Below are 18,678 nucleotides of genomic sequence, written 5' to 3' on the forward strand. Positions count from 1 at the left end.
GTGGCAGGATGAGGTCCTTAAATAGGCATTAATTGCTCACATAAGAGCTTCAATTAGCAGTGGGGTGGGTAGGCTATCCATGGGACTTAATCCGGATAGAGGTGGGTAGGTGGCAGGGTTTACACCCTCCCACCTGATTAAATGCCCCCCTGCCACCAAACTCAGGGAATTAAAGGGCTTTAAATTCCGTCCATGGTGTGAGACGTTCTATCAGGGAGTCTACCCACCCTCTGTGATTATCTGCAGGGAGACTCTGCAAAGTTCCCTCCACTTCTCACAAATCAAACAGACCTGAAGAATATCCAACAAACTTTGCAGCTTCCTTTATTACCTCCAGCACTGAAGGTGGGCAGAGGTCATGTTTTGGCCCCTGTTTGCTAGTCTGTTTGGAAACAATATTCCTCCAAACTAATTGATGGATTTAAGCTAAACCTGGTACACAGATAGGATTTGGCCCATGGAAGAACAGATTAGTTTTTGGCAAAGACGTGGATTCGGATTCTGGAATATTTTTTTAAGGATCCATTAACTTCAGGAGATAGAGCGAATTGATTTATTTTCAGAATGTGATACGTTGTTTTATTTAGAATGTTGTTGACTGTTTTAGAATTTCATGGATTGTCTCAGCTGCTGTGGTGGAATTTGTCACAGCTGTGAAAATGTGAGCAGAGCTTTCAGAGCAGGTTGTTGGATGTGGATTAACCTGAAGCTTCTTCAGTGAGATGGTAGGTCTTAATAAAAAGTTTCTGTTTCTCAACTTTGTAACTTTGTAGTTACATAGCATCAACCAGGCAGGGGAAAAACCTTAAGGCAGAACTGCATATTGTAATGAGGTTGAGTTAACACAGCGTTGTGAGGTCCTGACATGCAGTAGTAGGGTCCCTGCCTCTGAGCCAGAAGCTCCGGGTTTACATCCCACCCCAGGATATGATGGACATGGAAGGTGCCCAAACAGGTTGAGTTTGCCTGCCAATCCTTCCAACATGCCTATGGCAGGCAATAAGAGTGGAAGGTTTGTTGTTGAGGGATGATTCTGAAACCGGAAGTGCCACATCTTATTCTGAGTGGGATCCTTACAATGATGCCAAAGCGCCTCAGAATGAACTCGCTGAACCCTGTCAGATGCCAAAGACATACGAGCATAGATACCAATTAGGAGCAGGAATAGGCCACTTAGCCCCTCGAGCCAACATCGTGGCTGATCTGATTGTAACCTCAACTCCATATTCCCGCCTACATCCCCGATTAACCTTTCACCCCTTTGCTTATCAAGAATCCATCTAGCTCTGCCTTAAAAATATTCAAAGACTCTGCTTCCACCACCTTTTGAGGAAGAGAGTTCCAAAGACCCACCACCCTCTGAGAGAAAAAAATCTCTCACCTGTCCTAAATGGGCAACTCCTTATTTTTAAACAGTGACCCCTAGTTCCAAATTCTCCCACAAGAGGAAACATCCTCTCCACATCCACCCTGTCAAGACACCTCAGGATCTTATATGTTTCAGTCAAGAGGTGAGACGATTGGGTTTGTTGAGATGGTGAATGTGGTGAGATAACCTACTAGCACTATGGCCTAAGCTCACACCTGATCCACACAGGGGCTCATAACTGTCCCAGTAAAAGACAACACTTCAGGATTTTCGCAGGGTTGGGGGGTGGGGTGGGATTTTGAGGAACAAAGAAACTAGTGATGAAAAACATAGAAAATGTAACACCCTTCCCCATCCCCCACCCTCAGTCTCTCCTCGCTAAAGAAACTCGTGTTTACAGTATACTGGACTCGAATTCAGTAAGGGATTTGAAACCTAGCAGCGAACTATCATGTGGTGAACTTTTTATTCAAAAAACGTTCTCTGAGGCGATAATAATGACCTCCTTCCAAAAGATTCTCTAAAATGAAAACCTCAATTGCTATAGCGGTACCAAAAATGTCCAGTTAATGATGGCAATTTGTTTGCTTATAGCAGTTTTATCTGTGTTTTGATTGGAAAGGTTCCAGAATAATAGGATACACTTCAAATGGCCTGTTTACGTGACTAGTTGATAGATTAGCAGTTGCCACTGTCAGAACTAGGTCCATTAAGCTTCATTCTAAGTGTGCATTGTACACTTTTACAACCTCTTCACTTAAACATAAGCGATTCTTAGGCACTTCACACAGCATCCAGGGAACTGGCTTTGTAAATCATTCTGAACATTACAATCTTCTTATAAATGTGGCAAAATTGTAGGGGTTTTGACAACCTGTCTCTCTGATCCAGGGCTGGATGAATTCCTACTGTAAATTGTTAAAGGTGTAAATTAAGGGTTTTGCTTTAAAAACAAGGTATCATTCCGCACCTGCATGTAATCATCATGAACATGGCTTCAGTGGAACTTCAATGAACACTGAAAGAAAGACTTGCATTTATATAGTGCCTTTCACGGTGAGCGGGTGTCTTAATGCTTTACAGCCACTGAAGTACTTTTGAAGTACAGCCCTTGTTAGAATGTAGGAAACAGCAGCCAATTTGTGCACAACAAGCTCCCACAAACATCAATATGACTTCAATTCAAAGAAAACACAGGAGTAATGTTGAATGGATGACTGGCCTAACATTGCCTGTGAAATGCTGCAGCTTCAGCTGGGTTCTATGGAGATGAAATAAAAAACAGAAAATGCTGGAAAAACTCAGCAGGTCTGGCAGCATCTGTGGAGAGAGAAACAGAGTTAACATTTCGAGTCCATATGACTCTTCTTCAGAACTAGAGAGAGGCAGAAATGTGATGGGGTTTTATGCTGTTGAATAAAGGGGGGAGGGGCAGGTGGGGCGGAGCAGAAGGTCAGGATAAGTTAGAGGTCAGGATAAATTAGAGGTCAGGAGAGATTAAATGACAAAGATGTCATGGAACACAAGACAAGGGGAGAATGATGGTATTAAAGACTAAAGCTTTGATCCAGAGTAGGTGTGAATAGCAGAATAAAGGTTAGTGCTGTCTGAAAGCAAAAACACGAGAACAAGATACAGACTGGCACTGGGAGGGGGGGGAAATTAAAATGGAGGGCAAAGTCCATGGTCTGAATTTGTTGAACTCAATGTTAAGTCCAGAAGGCCGTAAAGAGCCAAATCGGAAGATGAGGTGCTGTTCCTCACACTTACTTTGGGCTTCACTAGAATTTCTATGGAGATGACCTTTACAAGAAAAGCAGACTTTAAAGAGAGGACAGTTAAAAAATGGCACATATATTGAGGTAATAAGTATCATAAATGTTACCATTGACCAGAAATGCCACACAAGTGCCAGGCAATAACCATCCCCAACAAGAGAGAATCTTACCATCGCCCCTTAACATTCAATGGCATTACCATCACTGAATCTCTACCATCAACATCCTGCAGGTTACCATTGACCAGAAACTGAACTGGACTAGCCATATAAATATTGTAGCTACAAGAGCAGGTCAGAGGTTAGGAATCATGTGGTGAGTAACTCACCTCCTGACTCCTCAAAATGTGTCCACCATCTACAAGGCACATCAGGAGTGTGATGGAACACTCTCCATTTGCCTGGATGAGTGCAGCTCCAATAACACTCAAGAAGCTCGACACTATTGAGGACAAAGCAGCCTGTTTGATTAGCACCCCATCCACAAACATTCACTCCCTCCACCACCAATGCACAGTAGCAGCAGTGTATACCTTCTACAAGATGCACTGCAGAAATTCACCAAGGCTCCTTAGACAGCACCTTCAAAACCCACGACATCTGCCACCTAGAAGGACAAGGGTAGCAGATACATGGGAACACCACCACCTCCAAGTTACTCACCATCCTGACTTGGAAATATATTGCCCTTCCTTCACTGTGGCTGGGTCAAAATCCCTAACAGCACTGTGGGTGTACCTACACCACATGAACTGCAGCAGTTCAAGATGGCAGCTCACCACCACCTTCTCAAGGGCAACTAGGGATGGATAATAAATGCTGGCCCAGCCAGCGACGCCCACATCCCATGAATGGAGAAATTTTTAAAAAGTAGTGCCCACTGAAATCTCCTAAATTCTCCTCCAACGTCTTATCATCAATTTCTAAAGCTACTTGAATCAATCTTGTGGCCAAAGCTTGAATGGTTAAATAGCACTCACCTTGTCGAGAAAACAAACATACCTTTAAAGGCAATTTGCCAAACTGTAAGCTGTAGTTTTAAATTTTACTGCTACACTAACCTGCACAGACTGGTCTCTCTCCGCTCCAGGTGCCGTTATGTTGACAAAAGCTGAACTGGTCTCCGTGGACCAAACTATAACCTGGAATGCAGGCATACTGCACATAATATTTGTATTGCCAAGCTGATGGTCTGACCAAGTTGTGAAAGTACAATATCCCGTGATCTGGTACTGGCGGAGAGGGACACACAATGGGTCTTTGTAGATTAACTCGTGCTGCATCTGTCTCATCCACCACACTCATTTCGACCAGGTCATTCTGCAGGACAGGCTCAGTTAGAGTCGGACCATATGCACCTGATGGACTATCAGTGACTTTGCTTAATCTGTTAGTTGACAAACTTTCATTTTGTGTGGTTTGATTGCCCCATTTCTGGATGATCGCACTGTCAATTGAAACTAGTGGGTCCTTTCGAGATCTAGCTCTTCCATCTGCTGTTGTATATACAGATGTGATTGATTTTGCTTGGTCCAAATCCACCTGAGCTCCTCTCGGTAAGTTAGTAAACTGGATATTATTTAGTCTATTTATTTTTTGCTCCTGATCAGAAGTGTCCAATAGTGACAATATCTGACCTGTGGACATGAGCTCTTCCTTTCTCTGAACATCCACCTGACCGTGGCTCTTTACCTTGGTCTCTGGACCAGGGAGTATTGCATTGGTGACATTTCTGGATGTGCTTGGGTCAACAGGTGTACTTGTTTGAGAGCGTGGAGATTCAGGACTTTGTGACATTGCAACGGTTGTTCTGGTGATAGATTTGTGCCAAGCGTTTGGACCTGGCAGGGTTAGGTTTCCATAGTTTTCTCTTGTTGTGGGTAACACAGTTCCACGAACTGACCGAGCAGGGATGGAGTTAGTAGATGAAGATATTTCTGCAATGACATTTGGATCGTCTTCTTTAAATTGTGGGACGATGTAATCTGCAGGAGAAGGGGTGGCTTTGGCTGGGTTTATTGCTGTCGAAACATATTTACTAGTGTTGTCTTGAGGAAACTCTGAACTTGGAAATGGTAATGAACTCATTACATCTTCATCCAATGACAATGCAGGTTTTGAACTAAGAGCGTCTGTTGTGACTATCTGGGCAGTCCCATCAGGTGTTCTCAGTTGTTTTGAATCATAATTGAGTAATATCTGTTTCTTCTGAGATTCTCTTCTAGTTGCTCTGACGTCTTCTCTTTCATTCCTGGTGCTGTCTCCTTCGATAATCTGACCCTCTGCTCTTCTAAACCATCCATATGGTTTGGATGTGATTGGAGCTGAATAGGGAGCCCTTTGAGTCACTGCGAAAGGATGAGACCTGGTATTAGATACAGGAGCAGCTGTTTTAAAATCAGCAAGTGATGATTTGGTGTCCATTGCACAGATATTGGGGCTGATTGAAACATTCTCACTGAGTTTGTTTGGAATAGAGTTGATGGTTGTTGCAATAAGGTTGTGGGTAGTTGGTAAGATGGCACTAAAGGTAAAGATGATGGTAAGGATGGGTTTATTACTGTGAACAATTCTGATTGGAATAATGATTCTGAGGAGCTGTATTTAGAAGACAGAGTGTGTGCTGATGAAGATGAAGGTGGTAGTAATAATGCCCATGTGGTTGTAGAGGAAGGTTCTGGCTTTATAGAATAGAATCACAACAGCACAGAAGAAAGCCATTTGTGTCTATGCTGGCTCTCCAAAGGAACAATTTACATAATGACCCTCCCCTGCCTTCTCCCCACATCCCTGCATGTTCCTCCTTTTTAGATATTTAGAAAAATATTTATTATAGATTTATTTTAATGTTATATTTTTAATATATATTTTATTGCGTTTCATGATAGATTTATTATAGATGCTGAAGGTTTTGAATGTGGTAATGAGAAGGGAGTTAGCTGAGCGACTAATACAGAAAGCAATGGGAGAAATGATGATGGTATAATTGTTCCTGTCAGTGGTGTATAGGTAAATGTAGAGGTGGAGATTCTGCTGATGTTGATACCAGTGAAGATACTGCTATTGATTGAATTCTTATTTGGCCATATTGACCTTTTAATGATCCTTTCTTTAAGAAGTTGGACAGGTTGATTTAAAGGTAAATATTGTACAATTGTCACTGATTTTGTAATTGCAACAATGTGAAGGGACATGTTTCGCAACTGTGGCTCTTTAACTATTACCCTATTGAACTTTAAAAAGTTTATCTGCTAGCTTCTTCAGGGATGATGGTTTATTCATGTTTGGCAATATATTTGATTTAACAATCTCCTATCTGGACCTCATCATATCTGATTCTCAAACAAAAACAGATCCATAAACCAGAGCAATGTTTTTGGTATTTTGCTACAAAAGTACTAATAGCACAAGGGAACTGTGAATGTTGTCAGGGCTGCCGTAATGAAACCCTGTACTTTGCAACATGGGAAGTGGGATCACTCATCTAATCCCCAACACATTCAGTAGAAAGGGCGGGAACCAAGCAGTGGTAAAGGAATTTGTGAAAATCTAAGTAGCCCCCCATTTTGACAGCAGGGCCACAGTCTAGGTCGGTGAGGGCCATCATCAGCTTCAATGATGTTGAAGCTTTGTTTTGTCAGAGGTTGTCAGATCTCGGACAAAGCAGCACACCCCAAACTCAACACCACTGAAGAACAACAGGCTCTTCACTGAGTGGACTCATTATTCCATATGTCTTATGTAACAAATAGGCTCAAATCCCAAAGAAATATTATTAACACATTTTAAAGTACTGTAAATTTAGGATTAAATATAAAATACTAGACAGTTACCCTCTAAGTTAGTGAAATAGTTCTCTGGTAGTTTGCCAAAGTGTCCAGCGCTTTATGTGCCAGATTAGAAAGTGGATGAGCAGGCGAGATAGTCGTGATATGGATGATGTCACTAGGCTAGTAATTCAGGGGCCCAGGCTAATGCTGTGGGGACATGGGTTCAAATCCCACCATGGCAGCTGTTGGAATTTAAATTCAATTAATAAATCTGAACTATAAAGCTAGTCTCAGTTCTGAAGAAGAATCATATTGAACCCTAAATATTGCTCAATGTGCTAAGAATTATGCTGACAACCATATTCTACCAGCTTCAACAAAGACAGGTTGGGAACCAGTGACCAATCAGCTCTCAGGAGATGGTTTCATCATTGAAAGCTTTTAAGGATGCTGCGTGTTTCTATTGTAACAGGGTTTCTATTTTTTCCCCGTGTTGGTCAGATTTCCCTGGATTTGGAAAACCCGGCAGGTAAAGGGAGGCAAGATATATATTTGTCACGTTTCAGTTCTCCCACTTGTGTCATTTGCTCCATCCATTCCTTATGAGGCTGATACTGAATATAATTGTGCAAACTTCATGTAACAATCACCAGGACCACATTACTCTGCATTTACATCCCACCTTTGCACATTGGCTTGGTGCTGTTCCAGTTATTGCCGTCGCAATAAAGCATCGGTGATCCAAGCAGTCTGAACCCAGAATCACATCCAAAATGGATAACTGATCTACCTTCATGCACAGTGCGGCTTCCATGGAGAATACTCCCAACATCTGGGCATCCAGGTGCTGTGATGGGACAAATAGGAACACGCTTATCAATTAAATGATCAATTCGTTTGAAGGATATAGCTTAGGATATAGGCTGGGTGTCACAAACCTAACCCCTAAGGCGAAAGGACTAAATGGCAAGGAAGGATTGGAGAAACGTGAGATTTGGAGCTTTCAAAGGAGATGCCTGAGAAGGGGTTTTAAGGAGTATGTAAGTTTGTAATCATATCGAAAATATAAAATTCAAATGACTTCAAATTCAAGCACGGCAAATTACTTTAAATTAATTAAGGGCAAATTGAAGCCTGCTGTCAGAAATTTGTCACTCACACAGAAACGTGGAATATCCATGGATTTATTTAAAAGACAGCTGTGATTTTGGAATGATTGTGTTTTGGGTGTGTTATCATTTTTACATTGAAATACTCCACACACCAGAACCTTCCTGAGGCCAGACTGCATTTTAAAAAGCTGATTCCACAATATTACAACCCATACACTAACTGAGTTCAACCATTCACCACTGATTATCCAAAGTGTGTAATATTCATGCAATCTTATGATAGTATAGTAAGATTCATAATCTAACAAACTGAGCCTGAGTTTAATAGTTACCAACCATGGGAAGTACCAGAAGATAATCTACCTTGGCTGTGTTTGGCAGAATTCTTTTTTGGGGCACCCTATGAACCTAAACTGAGAACTGTCTCTATATCTATAAGACCTGGAAGGTATAGTCTACCTGGCTGTTACATCTCCCATTAGGCTGTACGATAGTTAATGAATAAAACCAAAACATTGTTATGTTAGCTAATTAGTCTACTAGTGCCTGAGGTCGATTATAATTCTAGAATTCATCCCGGTGCGTAGGGGGAGGGAGGAGGACCTGCTCCTGGGCCTGGCCAAGGTGGCCATCAACAGGCAGCGGGCGGCAGAGGTCGTTCGAACCAATTGTCAGCCCCTCTACTGCGGCTATATTTGTGGCCAGGTGGCATGGAGAGGGAGCACGTGGTGTCCACTGGTACGCCAGAGGCATTGGGTGATTGGTGGGCACCCTGGAGGCTGGAGTGCATCATCACCTCTGGAAACAACATTTAGATTTGATTTTGCAAGCTTCCTTACATGTTTTTGTTTTAGTTATAGTGCTGCACCAGGGGCTGTCACTCTTCATTGATTTTTAGTTTAGTTTGTTGAGTTTATTTTGCATAAAAGAGTTTATAATTCTAGAGTTAATTGGATATAGCTGCTTTATTTCAGAATCCACTAGTCTCTGTATCAAACATACAAAATAAGGCAAGCCTGAATTTTGATTATCTTTTCATTCTAAATCTTGTTTCCTTTTAGACTGGTATTTCATATTGAATCAGCCTTGCATGTACGTCTTCCTCTCCTGTGTCTAGCTTTGTGATCTTGTGACCTGTGTGTATTGGGAAAGATTCACTTTGTCATAGCTAGTCTAGTCTGTACCATAGCTTATATGTAATATTTACAGAATTACAGAAGATTTACAGAATGGTTACAGCACAGAAGGAGGCCATTCGGCCCATCGTGTCTGCACCAGCTTTCCGAATGAGCAACTCTCTTAGTGCTACTCCCCCCGCCTACTCCCTGTGCCCCTGCACATTCTTCCTTTTCAGATAATGATCCAATTCCCTCTAGAAAGCCTTGATTGAACCTGCCTCCACCACACTCTCAGTGAATTCTGGATCCTATCCACTCGCTATGTGAGAAAAGTTTCTCGTTAAGTCTTCATTGCTCCTTTTACCAATCATCTTAAATCTGTGTCCTCTGGTTCTCAATCCTCCCACCAATGGGAACAGCTTCTCCAATCTATCTTATAATATGAAATGTGTATTGCTACATTTGCTCAATTTCACAATATTTCTTTACAGAGAGTCATGAAAACGTGTTTGCCATTGAATGGAGTGGTTACGATGAAATGTTTAAGTATATGTTTTTGTAGAGAGGAGTGACCTTCACTTACCAACACACACGGGAGGAGCTCTAGTCCATCGGCCAGACACGCAGCTGCTGGTCGGATATCCATAACGTTTAAACCCAGGATTGCAAAAGAATGTCGCATAAATCCCACCATAGCGGAAAAAAAGACGGCCATTAGATAACTTGCGCAATCCTGGACAACTGCTCAGGGCCAGACCTAGGAGAACCAATTCATTTATCAAGCATACACTTCTGGTAGAGCACAGGAGTCCCAACCAAAGCAGCTGAGCTTTAACAGCAGGTACGGCCATTCAAGCCCCTCTCCTCTCAAACGGTCAGTTGTCAGCCTGGTCGTTAGGTTGTTTTATAGACAGGAAAAGCTTCATTTTATGGAAGGCTATGAGGTGGCCTGTGGATTTGCATCAAAACCATGACATTGCCCAGCTAAATAAGGAAGTCAGTGGGGATCTAGGGTAAGTTAATAGATGCTTATTGATTAATTAATCTGGGTAAAAGTCTTTGTCCATCTACAGTACATGATACCACCATCTTTTTAAAAACAAATCAAACCATTATACACGTTTGTGATTGCGATTAAAATCCCTTTTTTTCCACATTCAATTCCACAATTTGTTGTCTATTTTATGTTTCAGGATATTTTTAAATATAAACAGGTGGGAAAAAAATCAAAACTCCAATTCGTACCTGGGAATGGGAGAGAACTGAACTCATTCAGAAAGGAGAAAGAAAGAACTAACTTGCATTTATATAGCACCTCGGGATCTCCCGAAAGTTCCTTGTCATCAATGAAGTCCTTTTGAAGTGGAGTCACTGTTGTAATATAGCCAACATGGTACGTGATTTGTGCACAGCAAGATCCCACAAACAGCAATATGATAATGACCAGATAATCTAATTTAATGATGTAGATTGATGGATAAACATTGGCCAGGATACTGGGGGAGGGGGGCGGTGAGGAGGTGGGGGTGCAGGGAGTAAGTCCTCTGTGTTAGGAACATGAAATTAAAGTTGTGTTCACATCAATTATACATTGTTTTCCAATTGGCTCCATTCCTCTTCTCACAAATTTTTCCTGTTGTTTGCATACTGTCAACTCACCCCCTTCACTTCAATGCTCAGCTCCACTGCTTTAATGAAATATATCGCCAGCCTCTGTAACAGACTCCCTACTCCCTCTGATGAAGTATATGGAGTACACAGTCTTCCATCAACGTCAATGGTCCCCCTATTCTGAAAAATTCACCCTAACATTAATCCTAACCAGAGCGGGACAGGAAGGGACAGAGCGTACAAACACATGACTTTAAAAAGAAAGGGTCTCCCATTTCAGACAGAGATGAGGAGGAATTTCTGCCCTGGGATGGTTGGAAATATAATGCTAGGAAAAGCACACTGAACGCACAAAGATTTCAGTTCAGTGGCTCCTTATTCCACTTCCATATTAAAGTATTAAGTACAATAGGAAACAACTACCTTTAAGGAGACAAATTTGCTACAGAAGCTGAAGCTCATTTGCCAACTCAAAATAAGAAGCCAGTGCGGGTGAGAGCTGAGCTTCAAACCAGCCCAGCAGCTGGGAGCGAGTTAACTGTTCCTCCAATACCCGCAGCACGAAGCTCCACCCCCTCCCTGAGCCCCCTGAAAGCCGCCTACAACTCCAAGGACCCCCCAGCGCAGAAAAGCCGGGCACTCGAACACCAACGTCCAGCGGGGCCGCAGTGGAGCCAGCTGACAGGCACCTTGGCGACCGTGGGGGTCAGCACTGAGGCTGACCTCCCCAAACCAACCCACGCTGAAATGCCCCACAGACATCAGGCCGAATCCAGGGAGGCAGCCCAGCTGACCGCCACACACTGCCCTGCTGACCCAGCAAAAATACATAACAAACACTTACTGTTTACTAAGCAGCACCATAATTATCATGTTTGAATGAGCTAAGATATCTAAAACATTCAAATTAACATTAGTGACAGCTTATCCTTCAGTAATCACAGACCTGGACAAATGGTCAATGGGGGGGGGTCAGGGACACCTCCAGTGTCCAGGGCGACCATGTGCGCAGGAAGTGTCTCCAGCTGCAGCTCCTGGAAACCCATGTTTCGGAGCTGGAGTTGCACCTGGAGTCACTGTGGAGCATCCATAAGGATGAGATCTTCCTGGATAGCACGTATATTGAGGTGGTCACGCTGCAGGTAAAGAGTGCACAGGCAGAAAGGGAATGGGTGACTGCCAGACAGAGTAAAGGCACTAGGCAGGTGGTGCAGGAGTCCCCTGGGTCCATCTCCCTAATAGATTTTCTATTTTGGATACTGATGGGGAAGATGGTTTCTCAGGGGAATGCAGCGAGAGCTGTAGGAAGGAGGGATTTAGATTCCTGAGGCACTGAGACCGATTTTGGGGAAGATGGGACATGTACAAGCTGGACAGGTTACACCCCAGTAGGACTGGGACCAATATCCTCACAAGGGTATTCGCTAGTACTGTGGGGGAGGGTTTAAACTAGAGTGGCAGGGAGATGGGAACCTGAGTGTGGAGACACAAGAGAGGGAAACAAAGATAGAAATGAAAGACAGAAAAATAAAAAGCAAAAGTGGAAGGTAGAGGAAATGGGCTAGCAGCAAATAGGGCCAAAAAAAGATGTGTAAAAAGACAAGTCTAAAGACACTGTACCTGAATGCATGGAGCATTCGCAATAAGGTAGATGAATTAACAGTGCAAATAGATGTAAACGGGTTTGATATGATTGCGATTACAGAGATATGACTGCAGGGTGAGCAAGGCTGGGAACTGAATATCCAAGGGTTCTCAATATTTAGGACAGACAGGCAAAAAGGAAAAGGAGGTAGCATAGTATTGTTAGTTAAGGATGAAAACAATGTGATAGTGAGAAAGAGGATATTGGCTCAGAAAATCTAGAAGTAGAATCAGTCTGGATGAAACTAAAAAGCAACAAGGGGCAGAAAACATTAATGTGAGTTGTCTATAGGCCTTCAAACAGTAGGGGATGGTAATTAAACAGGAAATTAATGAAGCATGTAACAAGGGTGCTACAATAATCATGGGCGACTTTAGAACAAAGAACAAAGAAAAGTACAGCACAGGAACAGGCCCTTTGGCCCTCCAAGCCTGCGCCGATCATATTGCCCGTCAACTAAAACATTTTGCACTTCCGGGGTCCGTATCCCTCTATTCCCAACCTATTCATGTATTTGTCAAGCTGCCTCTTAAACACCACTATCGTACCTGCTTCCACCACCTCCTCTGGCAGCGAATTCCAGACACTCACTACCCTCTGCGTAAAAAACTTGCCCCGCACATCTCCTCTAAAGTTTTCTCCTCTCACCTTAAATCTATGTCCCCTTGTAATTGACTCTTCCACCCTGGGAAAAAGCTTCTGACTATCTACTTTGTCCATACCACTCATAATTTTGTAAACTTCTATCAAGTCGCCCCTCAATCTCAGTCACTCTAGTGAGAACAATCCCAGTTTCTCCAACCTCTCCTCATAGCTAATAACCTCCAGACCAGGCAGCATCCTGGTAAACCTCCTCTGCACCCTCTCCAATGCCTCCATATCCTTCTGGTAATGTGGTGACCAGAATTGCCCACAATATTCCAAGTGTGGCCTAACCAAGGTTCTATACAGCTGCAGCATGACTTCCCAGCTTTTATACTCAATACCCCTGCCAATGAAGGCAAGCTTGCCATATGCCTTCCTGACTACCTTATCCACCTGCGTTGCCACTTTCAGTGACCTGTAGACCTGTACACCCAGATCCCTCTGCCCATCAATGCACTTAAGGGTTCTGCCATTTACTGTATAATTCCTGCCTGTATTAGACCTTCCAAAATGCATTACTTCGCATTTGTCCGGATTAAACTCCATCTGCCATTTCTCCGCCCAAGTCTCCAATCGATCTATATCCCATTGTATCCTTTGACAATCCTCTTCACTATCTGCAACTTCTCCAATCTTAGTGTCGTCTGCAAACTTACTAATTAGCCCAGTTACATTTTCCTCCAAATCATTTACGTATACTACAAACAGCAAAGGTCCCAGCACTGATCCCTGCGGAACTCCACTAGTCACAGCTCTCCATTCAGAAAAGCACACTTCCACTGCTACCCTCTGTCTTCCATGACCAAGCCAATTCTGTATCCATCTTGCCAGCTCACCTCTGATCCTGTGTGACTTTACCTTCTGTACCAGTCTGCCATGAGGGACCTTGTCAAAGGCCTTACTGAAATCCATGTATATAACATCCACTGCCCTTCCATCTTCGATCATCTTTGTCACTTCCTCGAAAAACTCGATCAAGTTAGTGAGACACGACCTCCCCTTCACAAAATCATGCTGCCTCTCACTAATACGCCCATTTGCTTCCAAATGGTAGTAACTCCTGTCATGAAGAATCTTCTCCAATAATTTCCCTACCACTGACGTAAGGCTCACCACCGGCCTGTAATTTCCTGGATTATCCCTGCTACCCTTCTTAAACAATGGAACAACATTGGCCATTCTCCAGTCCTCTGGGACCTCACCCGTAGCCAGTGAGGATACAAAGATTTCTGTCAAGAAACATCTGCATATAGACTGGGAAAACCAAATTAGCAATAATACTGAGGTGGATGAATTCCTGGAGTGTGTGCGAGATGGTTTTTTAGGCCATCAAGGAACCGACTAGGGTACAGGATATCCTAGATTTAGTATTGTGCAAGCAGAAGGGCTCACTTAATAATCTTGTGCAGGGTCCTTTAGGAACAATGACTATAACATGATAGAATTCTTCATTAGATTGGAAAGTGAAGTAGTCCGATCTGAAACTAGGGTCCTAAATCTTCACAAAGGAAACTATGAAGGTATGAGGTGTGAGTTGGCTAGGTAGATTGGGGAACTTCATTAAAAGGCAGATATTGCTAAACAAGTGCTGCTTGATAGCACTGTTGGTGACCCCTTCCATTACTGATGATTGAGAGTAGACTGATGGGGCTGTAATTGGCCGGGTTGAATTTGTCCTGCTTTTTGTGTACTGGACATACCTGGGCAATTTTCCACATAGCCAGGTAGACGCCAGTGTTGTAGCTGTACTGGAACAGCTTGGCTAGGGACGCGGCAAGTTCTGGAGCATAAGTCTTCAACACTGTTGCCGGAATATTGTCAGGGCCCAGAGCCTTTGCAGTATCCAGTGCCTTCAGCTGTTTCTTGACATCACGTGGAGTGAATCAAATTGGCTGGAGACTGGCATCTGTGATGTCTGGGGACCTCTGGAGGAGGCCAAAGCGGATCATCCACTCGGTACCTCTGGCTGGAGATTGTTGCGAATGCTTCAGCCTTATCTTTTGCACTGCTGTGCTGGGCTCCTCCATCATTGAGGATGGGGATATTTGCAGAGCCTTCTCCTCTAGTGAGTTGTTTAATTGTCCACCACCATTCACGACTGGCAGGACTGCAGATCTTAGATCTGATCCACTTGCTGCTTATGCTACTTGGCACGCAAGTAGTCCTGTGTTGTAGCTTCACCAGGTCGACACCTCATTTTTAGGTATGCCTGGTGCTGCTCCTGGCATGCCCTCCTGCACTCTTCATTGAACTAGGTTTGATCCCCTGGCTTGATGATAATGGTAGAGTGGGGGATATGCTGGGCCATGAGGTTACAGATTGTGTTTGAGTACAATTCTGCTGCTGATGGCCCACAGCGCCTCATGGATGCCCAGTTGTGAGTTGCTAAATTTGTTTGAAATCTATCCCATTTAGCATGGTGGTAGTGCCACACAACACAATGGAGGGTATCCTCAATGTGAAGGCGGGACTCCGCACAGGTGGACAGATGGATCTGCGGCAGGCAAGTTGGTGAGGATGAGGTCAAGTATGTTTTCCCCTCTTGTTGATTCCCTCACCACCTGCTGCAGACCCAGTCTAGCAACTATGTCATTTAGTCTACATCCCAGGATGCTAAAGGAGGTGGCCATGAAAATAGTGGATGCGTTGATTGCCATTTTCTAAAATTCTGTAGATTCTAGAACAGTCCCGGCAGATTGGAGGGTGACGAATGTAACCCCACTATTTAAAAAAGGAGGGCGGGAGAAAACAGGGAATTACAGACCGGTTAGCCTAACATCAGTGGTAGGGAAAATGCTTGCGTCTCTTATAAAGGATGTGCTAACAGGACCTGTGCTAGTTGGTGGGTCAGTCATGTTGGGGTCTATGTCATTCCTGTCTTCAGGGACTTCCTGAGCAGGAACACTCAGACGCAGCCTAACTACATAACGTTTCTGCCTCTTCCTCAGCTACTGGAGTGAAACTCCTCACACTAAATGCACCCTCTGAACTGATGAGACACACAGGTCATTCCAGGATTCTGTGCCACTATCCGACTCTTCACCATTTGACCTATTGCCAGCTGGCTCTTCAGTTCAGCTACAATATTGAGAGTGCTTCTTGCTCCCACATCACCTACAGGGCTTCTGGCATTGAGTAGCTCCCCCTGTGAACTGCCTTCTAAGGTTGCCTCCAGTTACAGGTTTGATGACAGAAGTGTGACTGACCACACCACTGTCAAGATGCTTGACAACTGTAGGGTTTGAGAACCCAAACATCTTGTATTTTATTTTGACCCTTATTATTCATTTTGCTGAGGAATTCTCTTGCAGCAATTGGGAGATCAGCATCATCAGCCCTGTGGTTATGTAATGCTTTTCTTTCTCTATCTTGGACACCATCTCAAGGACATGATTTAGCCTTGTGTGATGCCCAGCTATCCAATCGTCAACTTGGCCATCACCTTCAGAATGACTGTCAAACACTAGTAGACAGTCGACTGGAAGAACTGAGTCTCTCCCAAAGAACCATAGAACCATAGAAAAGTTACAGCACAGAAGGAGGCCATTCGGCCCATCTTGTCCATGCCAGCCCAAGGATACCCAGGTATCCTTTCTAATCCCACCTTCCTGCACCCAGCCCATAGCCCTGCAGCTTACAGCACTTTAGGTGCAGATCCAGGTACTTTTTAAAAGCGTTTAAAGTTTCTGCCTCTACCACCAACTTGGGCAGCGAATTCCAGACACCCACTACCCTCTGCGTAAAGAAGTTCTTCCTCATGTCCCCCCTGCACCTTCTGCCACTTATCTTGAATCTATGTACCCTGGTTCTAGAATTCTCCACCAAGGGAAACAATTTTATCCTGTCCACTCTATCTATTCCCCTCATAATTTTGTACACCTCAATCAGGTCACCTCTCAGCCTTCTTTGTTCTAAGGAGAATAACCCCAACCTATCCAATCTCCTCGTAGCTACACTTTTCTAGCCCTGGCAACATTCTTGTAAACCTCCTCTGCACTCTCTCCAGAGCTATTACGTCCTTCCTGTAATGTGGTGACCAGAACTGTACACAATACTCCAGTTATGGCCTCACCAGTGTTTTATACAATTCCAACATTATATCCTTACTTTTATATTCTATACCTCTGCCAATGAAGGAGAGCATTGCATATGCCTTCTTTACAACCTTGTCTACTTGAACTGCTGCCTTCAGGGACCTGTGTACTTGTACACCAAGATCTCTCACTTCATCTATTCCTCTTAGTATATTCCCATTTATTTTGTAATCCCAGTAACTGTTTGACCTCCCTAAATGTATGACCTCACACTTCTCTATGTTAAAATCCATCTGCCACTTTACCGCCCACTCCACTAACCATCTATATCGTTTTGGAGATTATGGCTATCCTCTACACTATTCACTACTCGGGCAATCTTTGTGTCATCTGCAAATTTCCCAATCATGCCCCCCACGTTCACGTCCAAATCGTTAATGTATTACACAAACAGCAAGGGTCCCAACACAGAGCCCTGTGGAACACCACATGAGACAACTTTCCGTTCGCAAGGGCGTCCATCGACCATTACCCTTTGTTTCCTGTTACAAAGCCAACCTTTTATCCAGTTTGCCACATTACCCTGAATCCCATGGGCTTTACTTTCCTGACCAATCTGTCATGTGGGACCTTGTCAAATGCCTTGCTAAAATCCATGTACACAATATCCACTGCACTACCTTCATCAACCCTTCTTGTCACTTCCTCAAAGAATTCAATCAAATTTGTGAGGCAAGACCTTCCTTTAACAAATCCATGCTGACCATCCCTGACTAGTCCATGCCTTTCCAAATGGCATCAGAGGAAAAGGCAGAGAGATCGTCCATCAAGACTTTAAATTGTCTCTACTTCGAACCTGGAGAACATCAAACGCAGCCTGAAACCATCCAACACATCACCTGGGAGGATCTGTATATGACTGACTTCAGTTTAGACACTCCAAAACAATTTAGCCTACCCTCGCTCCTGGTAACCTCCTTGTGTGTGTATGTGTTTGAGACTCTTGGGTGCATGTCTCAGCATGAGCTGGAGTGTTTTTTATTATTTTTTTCATATCGAATGTAAAGTGCAATAAATATTATTTCCTTTCCTTTTAAAATCTACAAGGATACCTATCTGTCTGTCTCTTACAGTCACCACAACTTAAACAGTCATTGAACTGGGAAGTGATTCCTTTTTAAAAGCGCCTGTTGTGGTCAGCCAAGGAGTGGACAAAGTGTGAAGCCATTCTGTCACTTCTCATCTGGCTGTGACACAAGGGTTATGGCGGGGGTGGGGGTGAGGGTGAGGGGGGTGGGGGGTGAGGGAGGCAGGAAAGTGGAATTAAAGTCACAATCAGGTCAGCCATGATCTTAGCGATTGGCAGTGGAACAGGCGTGAAGAGCTGAATGGCCTACTCCTGCTCCTATTTCACATGGTTTTATGATTTTCTGTCCCAAGGGGGACACTCCCAACTTTTCCAATCCATTACCATAACTAAAGTTCCTCAGCCCTGGGAAGATGCTGGTAAACTGGCATTAGGGGCTTTGGCTAGGTGACTAGAGCGTGGTGCGGAGTAATGCCCACAGTGTGGGTTCACTCCCTGTACCAGCTCTAT

General features: G+C 43.7%; 1 long non-coding RNA gene across 2 annotated transcripts in view; it reads left to right on the forward strand.

Annotated features, from left to right (window-relative positions):
• The first annotated feature begins 607 nt into the window (after positions 1-607).
• The window catches only part of LOC144691471 (uncharacterized), a 67,362-nt gene continuing 49,291 nt past the window's right edge, over positions 608-18,678 (forward strand). The window contains exons 1-2 of one of the 2 annotated variants that reach the window (XR_013579136.1): positions 608-725; positions 10,340-10,539. This is a non-coding gene — a long non-coding RNA (uncharacterized LOC144691471). Of the gene's footprint in view, positions 726-10,339; positions 10,544-18,678 lie in introns of both variants that reach the window. The other variant, XR_013579135.1, reaches the window with a different exon arrangement.

The sequence above is a fragment of the Cetorhinus maximus genome, chromosome 16 (assembly GCF_964194155.1).
Source record: "Cetorhinus maximus chromosome 16, sCetMax3.hap1.1, whole genome shotgun sequence".
NCBI classification, from domain to species: Eukaryota; Metazoa; Chordata; class Chondrichthyes; order Lamniformes; family Cetorhinidae; genus Cetorhinus; species Cetorhinus maximus.